Source organism: Gymnoscopelus braueri, assembly GCF_963280865.1.
Source record: "Gymnoscopelus braueri genome assembly, chromosome: 19".
NCBI classification, from domain to species: Eukaryota; Metazoa; Chordata; class Actinopteri; order Myctophiformes; family Myctophidae; genus Gymnoscopelus; species Gymnoscopelus braueri.
In genome coordinates, this window is record NC_137621.1 from 38,311,889 (window position 1) to 38,321,509 (window position 9,621).

Sequence of the window (9,621 nt, forward strand, 5' to 3'; positions counted from 1 at the left end):
CTTTCCACCGGACAGCAGAGATATGAAAAATCTGATTCATACATCTTGCAGACAATCAGGCAGTCAGGCAGTCAGGCAGGAAGGCAGGCAAGCAGACAGGCTGCCTGTCTGCCAGCCTGCCTGCCCGCCCGTCTGCCCGCCAGCCTACCAGTCTGCCTGCCTGTCTGGCTGGCTGGCAGACTGGCAGGCATGCTGGCCTATGTGTGGAAGATAACACCTTACATTTAATGTTGGTTTAAAAAATATTCTGCTTTTGCCTGGACGGCTGGCGTAGCGGTCCGGGCACCTAGGCTGCTAATGCGGGTTCGGATCCCGATCCCAACGACCTTTGCTGCGTGTCACTCCCCATCTCTCTCTCCCCCCATCTCCCCCCAGTCTACTGCATACTATCAAATAAAGCCAAACACATATGTTTTGTTTTGTTCTGTTTTACTGCTTTTAAATAGCTGACATAATATTTTATCACATGTTTTTTGTTTAGTGAATTCCACATGTACAATCTGTGTGAGCTTCATAAGGATGTAAGGTTATAACTACACTACACCGCTGATGACACGTCAGCTCATTTTGTCTTTTCATCATGTGGTTTCTTGTTGACAGGAAGCCAGGGAAATGTTTTATGACTTTATGACCTACGGTTCACTTGTGGGGTAGAGCTTCTTTTTTGGCCTGCTGGGAGTGTGTGTGTGTGTGTGTGTGTGTGTGTGTGTGTGTGTAATGATGACAGACAGACAGACGCTGGTACACTGGTAGGCAGGCAGGCCTATGTGTGGAAGATAACACCCTACATTTAATGTTGGTTTTAATAACATACTAATTTTAAAAAGCTGACATAATGAGATATTTCAACACATGTTTTTTGTGTAGGGACGTCCACAATCTGTGTGAGCTTCAGCTTATCTTAGCTCTTCATCATGTGGTTTCTTGTTGACAGGAAGCTAAAGATCCTCCTGCCCTACGTAGTCAGTGTGAGATCTGACAGGCTGGCTGGCTGGCAGGCATGAGGATTGTGAGCTTGTAGATCTGCTATTTTCAAAAGATCTTTATACATTTGAAAACTTGTGTTGTTTTGTCAATTTTTTTTGTTGTTCCCTGCCTGTCTGTCTGTCTGTCTGTCTGGCAGGCAGACTGGCTGGCAAGCAGGCAAGCAGGCTGGTAGGCAGGCCTATGCGTGGAAGATAACACCTTACATGTACAGTAATGTTCATTTAAAAAATGTACTGCTTTGGCCTGGACGGCTGGCATAGCGGTCCGGGCACCTAGGCTGACAGTGTATCGCGGGTTCGAATCCCGATCCCGACGACCTTTGCTGAGTGTCACTCCCCATCTCTCTCTCTCCCAATATCCTGTCAGACTACTCTATACTATCAAATAAAGGCAGAAAAAGGCAAAAAAATATCTAAAAGAAAAAAAAGTACTGCTATTAAATAGCTGACATAATTAGATATTTTATCACATGTTTTTTGTGTAGAGAATTCCACATGTACAATCTGTGTGAGCTTTATGATGACACGTCAGCTCATCTTATCTCTTCATCATGTGGTTTCTTGTTGACAGGCAGCGAAAGATCCTCCTGCCCTACGCAGTGAGTGTGAGATCTGACAGACTAGCAAGCAGGCTGGCAGGAGGATTGTGAGCTTGTAGATCTGCTATTTTCAAAAGATCTTTATACATTGGAAAACTTGTGAAATGGGACTTACTTTTACTTGTAACAGAGTATGTCTAAATTGCAGTATTGATACTTTTCTTTTTAGTACTTCTTCCACCACTGGGAAGAGTGCACTGTGCATGCTTGAGGTCCCGGGTTCAAATCCTTGGCATCTCCACGAGCAATTTGTAAAATACCAATAAATTATATTGTGAAATAAACAGATTTTTTTGAATTTATTGATTTCACTGAGTACTATGTATTACAATTTTAAATCATGCTTAACCATCAAGTTCAACATTTTATATGGAATGTGGAGTTAAAATAATTGTTTTATTTGATGGCCTTGCCGCACTGGCATTTGACCTTTGTGCCCTCAAAAGGTCACAATGCTAAAACGATGCAACTCCATCTGATCTACTGGACAAGACATTTCAACATGAAGTTGAGGTTCAAATTGAACCACTTCTGTATCTGAGTCATTCTGTACTTTATTTTTTAAATCTTTTTGGGAACAGTTTCCTCCTATACAGTGGGAAAGAATATAGGTTCTTAAAGGTATGGTTATGATTTACTTTGATTAAAATAAGTGTTAAATGGCTCTATATTCTTTTGATTGATTGAATATTTTATTAGGCAAAAAATGTAAAACAGCACAGTTACATTTAAAATACTTTGTCTAACAGGTCCGTTCATAAAAGTCCTTGCGGACTTGTTTCCAATGAGGGCCTTGGTATTTAATTCATAGGCATATATAGTGGCACCACAGTTCAAATATCATTACAAAATAAACAGCCAAAAACAATATATAACACTATGTACAACAAAAAAAAAAAAAAAAGAGGGGAAAAAAATATGTACAAGAACAGGGGGGGGGGGGTCTGCTGTCTAACGGGAAAATGGTACTACCTCCACCTTTGGCCTCCTGAAAGGTGATTTTTTAAGGCTCTTTTAAATGAGCCCAGCGAACTGCATTTTTTGAGGGATGGAGTTAGACTATTCCAATCCTGGGTGGCAGTGCTGTAGAAGGAGAATTTGCCCATGTTTGATTTATGGGTGGGTGGTACCAAATTGTTGTTAACGCTCCCTCTGGTATTGTGACTGTGGGTGTCGCTAACCTTTTGGAGGTATTTACTCAGATATGCGGGAATTGGGGGCATATCGGGCAAATTTGCATTTACAATTTTGAAGGCCAGTCCCATTTTTAGTTGTTTAACCCTGTCTTCCACCCTGAGCCAGCCTAGGCTGGCAAAATGGGTGGGAGAAAGGTGGGTCATGGGCCCCAATCCGAGGAGTAGCCGAATCAGTTTGTTTTGGGAGGTTTGAAGCTTAGTCTTCAGTGACACTGAGGTGTTGGAGTACCAGGAGGTGCAAGCATAGTCAAAAAGTGGTTGAATCAGGGCCCCAGAGAGGGTCCTGAGGGCCTGAGGGTTGACAAAAGAGGAAACTCTGCCCATAAATTTGGTTCTCTGGTTTACTCTTTTGACCACCTTTGTAGCCATGCTTTCACCTGTCAGGTATTTGTCAAGTACACAACCCAAATAGGTAATCTCTTCTTTGCTAGAGATAATTGTGTCATCGACTTTGACCTTGAAATCATTTACATCCATCTGTCTGAGGGAATGTTTGGTCCCAAAGAGAATGGATTCAGTTTTCCCAAGGTGTAGTGACAGTTTGTTATCGGTAAGCCAAGTACGGATTTTTGAGAGTTCGGAGCTGAGCACCTCCTCAACTTGCAACTTGTCCTCTCCCGAGATCAGGAGTGCCGAGTCATCAGCGAACAGGAACAATTTGCAGTTACAGGCAGCACTCATGTCGTTAATGTATATAAGAAACAGTAACGGCCCTAGAATGCTGCCCTGAGGAACCCCACAGCTCACCGGGAGGGATGAGGACATGGTTCCGTTGATGTCAACCACTTGTTCTCTTCCCTCCAGGTAAGATCTCATCCAGTTTAGTGATGTGCAGTCAAAACCAATCGCCCTCAGCTTATCAAGTAAAATTGAGTGGTTTACAGTGTCGAACGCTTTTTGGAGGTCCAACATGACCATGCCGCAGTATTTGCCCGCGTCTACCTCACGTTTGATGTAGTCGGTCAGATACAGTAGGCATGTGTCAGTGGAATGGGAGGTTCTGAAGCCCGATTGGAATTCTGATAATACTCATTGCTATAGAGTGTTTGTTCAGTAAAAGGAGTCTCCCATGTCTCTCCAGCTCTTTATTAAACATAAAATGCATTTTCAGTGCTCTCTCCTGATTGGCTTAAATTGTGTCACCTACCTGAAAATGTACTATAATCTGTTTACTAAAGAGTTGGAGAGACCCCTGTGACCAAACAAACGCTCTTTAGCAATGATTACTATCAGAATATAGTACTTTAACCTTTTTATCCCCCAAGAAATATATATACCAAAAGATATAACGTACCGTACCTTTGATATGTATTAGGAATTGTGCATTACACAAATTAATATAGTGATATTGTTTTGTTTATTGAAACAGTTAAATAGCAATATTTCCATAGTAATCACTGCCATGGAGTGTTTGTTCAGTAACATGGATCTCCCTGTCTCTCCAGCTCTTTAGTAATCAGAAAATACATTTTCAGGCCAGGATACAAACTTCATCCAATCAGGAGAGAGATCTCACACAGGATCAGATGAAATCGGAAGTGAAATAAATATGAGCAGACACATTTAGAATTAGAAGGCTATAAAATGTAAGCTGATAAATGGTATACCCAAAGGTATTTTGTGTTTACTAAAAGTTGGAGAGACAGACTGCTATTTAAAAAAAATCTTTATCACATAAATCTTCCCTTATGGGGCTCCCTGGCAAAACCTTTTCAGATCAATTTGAGGGTGCTTGATATGGAAAAAGTTTGAGAACCACTGACTTAAACTGGCTCAAATTAGAGCTATCTCAACTTCTCAAGTGTGGTTGAGTTTGTTTGGCCCATAGGGGCCAGGCAACAGGCCTACTACGGCTTAGCTCTGCCCTCTACCGGACATCCTCCGTCATTGAAGAGAGACCACAGGGCAGCGTGCGTGCAGCCAGTGTTGCCGTGTCGGCTTATTATAAGCGACTTTGGGCTTTTTGGGGGCTTGTTTCTAAAGTGTAGTTGCTTATTTGGGCTTGTTTCCTAATGTTGTTTAAACCAGTGGTTCTCAAAGATTTTCAAGTCAAGGACCCCCAAATTAATATGTATTTGTCTGCGGACCGCCGGACCCCCATCTGAAAATATGTTATGCCAGGGAGTCCCTCCTTGGTACCCCCGGCCATAATTGTTTTTTAAATAGCCGATCTACAAGTTCACAACACGTCGCATCACGACGCGTTGTGAGCTTGCAGATTGGCTATTTTCAAATAGCGAATGTGTTTAAGGGCGAAGCCCAACATGTACCCCTCCCATGGCTCGTTTCTTTTGGGCTTGTTTTCATAGATCCGTTTGCTTGTTTCTCTCGCAAAACCTGGCAACAAAAGCTGGTACGAAGGTGCAGTGAACCAGGCAGCATCGAGACTCAGAAGAACAAAAGGATTTAAAAGTACATCTTCATCATCTCAGGGGTATGTTTCTATTTTCTATTGTGCGATCACAGTCGTGCTTTCCCCCCCCATAACGGTTTTGTGGGAAACGTTACGCCAGATCATGTAATTGATCCTACAAGTCTTTAAGGAGGAGATGCTAATATCTCGCGGGTATAAAATGTAACGTTTTTGGTCCCATCATGCGTGAAAAAGTTGTGATTGTTGTTGCTCTGTCCTCTGTGCATGTTTTGTTAGGAGAGTCTGAAGTAAGAGTTGACTTGAATAAACTTTGTTGATCGCGGGGGGGGGCGGAACATATAGGCAGTGGTGGAAAAAATACTTTTGTACTTAAGTAAAAGTACCAAATGTAATAGAATAGCAGAAATACTCTGTGCAAAAGTATCGGTATCAAAACACCAAAAGTAAAAGTACTTATTATGCAGAATGTATACACATCTTTGGAAAATAGCCGAAATGTGTACTAGTACTGAAGTGGTTAATGAAGTGGTTAATGTATGTTTTCTAATCATCAAAATCTACAAAGTAACTATAGTAACTAAAGTTTTCAAATCATTGTAGTAAAGTAAAAGTACAATATTTGCCTCTGAGATGTAGTGGAGTAGAAGTAAAAGTACTTAAATTGGAAATACTCTCCAGTAAAGTAAAGAATACCTCAAAATTGTACTTAAGTACAGTACTTGAGTACATGTACTTTGTTACTTTACACCCTGGAACATATAGCCTACCACCCGATAATCCATCAGTAATCATCAATCAATGAATCTTGCCTGTCCCGTTACTTTACTCATCCAGACCAGATCTTTATGTCAAACACTATATAAGCTTTTTGCAAACGGTTTCAGTGTTCAGTTCACACATTGTTTGGTAATAAAGTCCTCAGTTTAACTCTAAGATGGTATAACATGTAACCAAATGGGTCCATTTGGTTACATTTTGTTTCCAGTGGTGGATAGTAACGAAGTACATTTACTCAACTGTACTTGAGTACAATTTTGAGGTATTTTTTACTTTACTGGAGTAAAGTACAATTTTCAGTACTTTTACATCTACTCCACTACATCTTAGAGACAAATATTGTACTTTTACTCCACTACAATTATTTGAAAACTTTAGTTACTAGTTACTTTGTAGATTTGAATAATTATTACAAAACATACATTAACCACTTCAGCTCTGTATACATTTTGGCCATTTGAAAATAGCAGATCTACAAGCTCACTATCACAAGTGAGCTTGTAGATCTGCTATTTTCAAAAGATTTTGATTAACCTCTTTTTTTCAGGTGATTCTCCCAGGTGGGCATGGTTTTGAGGTTAGGTTTCGGCATATACAGTAGTTTATGTCAGGTTAGGGTTATGGATAGGCATAGAGCTACACCCACCTGGGCGAAACACCAAGGAAAGAGGCTCTTCCTCTCTCAGTGCTCCTCAGGTGTTTTAGCCTGATCGTTAATTGGCTGCAACCACAAAGCAGGTGAGAGAGAGAAAAAGAGAACCACACCCATTTTATTTCACTATGGATGCCAAGAGGATACTGAGGAAGTGTGTCTGTGGGTGGGAGTTGGTGACAACTTACAGGGGGCTGCAAACGCACAAATCAAGGTGGTGTCCGGTGAGAGAGGCCAACATCAACACTCGCACACTCATTTCGACACCTCTTTTAGTTTCCAAATAAGGGACGATTCCTTATTTCAGGGGACAATCCTAGTGTGACTGTCTGGACTATGGGACCGTCCGTCTGAACTATGGGACCGCCCGTCTGAACTATGGTTCTGAAAAGTTGATGCCGAGAACTGGCACTTTAACCCAAAATGGACGGATGCTTTCATTTTACCATCTCAGTGTCAGTTGTTAAGATCGACAATAAGGCGCCAGTGAAAGAAAGAAGTTATCAAGTATGATTAAAGGGACAGTTCACCTCCAAAAATACTTTTTTTCTATCGATTAGTCACCTAAGCCTATATTATATAATTTGATGACCGGCAGCGGTTCCGGTAGGAGACAGAGACACGAAGAGTCTCCTTTGTGTCTCCTACCGGAACCGCTGCCTACCGGTCCGCTGGTCATCAAATTATTGGCTTAGGAATGCATCAAAAAAAATATATATATCCATGTATTCAAGTCTCCATTGTGTGTGAAATTGGTAGATTTTTTTTTTTTGGGGGGTGAACTGTCCCTTAATGTTGTTTTATCAACTGGCCCCTGGCCTCTTGCCATTTTTGTAATATGGCCCACAGGTTCAGCTATTTGAGTAGCCCCTTTTGGGACCCTGATTTTTTATATTTGGGAAGGCGGTATCCAGGGTCCCTTGACGCTCAAACCACTCTCTCTCGTACTCTCGGCTACCACTGTCTGGTCTCGGGCTAATAGCTCGTCGCTTAGAAGTTGCAGAGATTTCTCAAAGGTACCCAGAAAAGCAATAGTAGCGCGCCCGAAAGCTGAATTAATCCGCACGGATCGGCGATGCCGTTTAACATTTTAAATAATTTGGTAAAACTTAAGCTCCTCTCTCACACTCTGCTCCACTTCCCATGTCCCGCCTCCCCGCGGTGACTGACAAGCTGCGCGTCCTACGTTACTGCCTCTGATTGGCGAGCTCCTACATGCTTGCATGACAATCACAACGCGACGTACATGTTTCCGCTATATCAAAAAAGAAAAGACTAAAAAATAACTACTTTACAACTAGGGCTGTGAATCTTCTGCTATCTCACGATTCGATTCCGATTCTTGGGGTCACGATTCCGTTTTTTTTCCTTTTTTTTCAAAACAAACAATTCTCGATTCAAAACGATTCTTGATTCAAAACATAGGATTTCAGGATCTACTCCAATCTGCTGGCATGAGAACAGAGTACATTTATGTAGCTTTTATAATTGTAAAGGTTTTATCAACTGATAATAATGGAAACACACAAAGGTAAATCCAAGATCCTCAAAAAAAAAAAAAAATGTGAAAATCAAAAAAAAAAGAAAAGAGAATCGATTCTGAATCGTCCAACAGTAGAATCGCGATTCGAATCGATTTTTTCCAACACCCCTAATTTTGATACATTTGAGAACTTGTGAAATGGGACAGTCTTCATAATCCGTACTTTCTACTTTTGGTACTTTAAGTACATTTTGATACCAATATTTTTGTACATTTTGAGTAACGGACTTGTACTTGTAACAGACTATTTCTACAATAGGGTTCATTCAGCCGTTTGGAGCTCTGAGAGGGAAGCAAGCAGTGACGGAAGAAGCAATCAAATTTTTACTTAAGTAAAAGTATCAATATACTTTTACTTAAGTAAAAATGTGATTGCTTCTTCCGTCACTGCTTGCTTCCCTCTCAGAGCTCCAAACGGCTGAATGAACGCAGTGCTCACATGGTGTTGTTGGTATGCCCTGCTTGGCACCTACACCAGGGGTCTTCAACGTTTTCAGGCCAAGGACCCCTTGGCTGAGAGATAGAGAAAGCAGGGACCCCCCATTATATATTGTATAAAGTATTTTTTATTTTCATAGATTTCATAGGCAGCTTCATAGTGCTGTCTATCGTGTTGGTTTCATGTTAATGTGTATCTCCAGACAGTTAACCATGCTCTAAAAACAATACTTAGTAAACCTGACCTTTCACTCTGTACTTTCTGTACTTTCACTCTTTTCCCCCCCTATACCGAACCACTTTGCCGAAAATAGCAGATCTACAAGCACACAACGCCTCGCAGCACGAGGCGTTGTGTGCTTGTAGATCTGCTATTTTTGGCTAAAGTTCTCCTCAGAATAGGGATGCTTGGTTGAAGTGGTTAATGTAAAAATCCCAAAGATTCGGCGGACCCCCTGTAGTAACTCTGAGGACCCCCTAGGGGTCCCGGACCCCCTGTTGAAGACCCCTGACCTACACCATTCACCATCGTTGTGATTTGGTTTGGTTATGTAGATTGGTGGAAAAAGTACTCACATTTTTTACTTAAGTAAAAGTATCAGTACTGCAATATACAAATACTCTGTTACAAGTATAAGTCTGGAATTCAAAATGCCCATGAGTAAAAGTACTGTACATAAGTATTGGCATCAAAATGTACTTAAAGTACCAAAAGCAAATGTACTTGTTATGCAGAAGGTCCGATTTCAAGTTTTCAAATGTATAACAATCTTTTGAAAATAGCAGATCTGCAAGCTCACTAATGCGACACATTATGAGCTTGTAGATCTGCTATATTCAAATGGCCGAAATGTATATGGCTGGAAGTGGGTAATGTATGCTTTGTAATAATAATCAAAATCTACAAAGTAACTAGTAACTAAAGTTTTCAAATAAATGTACTGTAGTAAAAGGACAATATTTGCATCCGAGATGTATTGGAGTAAAAGTATTGAAATTTGGAAATACTCAAGTAAAGTACAAATACACAAAAATGTCACTTAAGTAAATGTACTT

The 9,621-nt window shown here is 40.8% G+C and overlaps 1 protein-coding gene across 2 annotated transcripts in view; it reads left to right on the forward strand.

The window, feature by feature from the left end:
* Positions 1–5,094: 5,094 nt before the first annotated feature.
* The window catches only part of LOC308074601 (uncharacterized protein), a 34,059-nt gene continuing 29,532 nt past the window's right edge, over positions 5,095–9,621 (forward strand). For both annotated transcript variants that reach the window (XM_080414106.1, XM_080414107.1), the window contains exon 1: positions 5,095–5,215. The gene's annotated coding sequence lies outside the window, so the exon portion shown is untranslated. The remainder of the gene's footprint in view (positions 5,216–9,621) is intronic.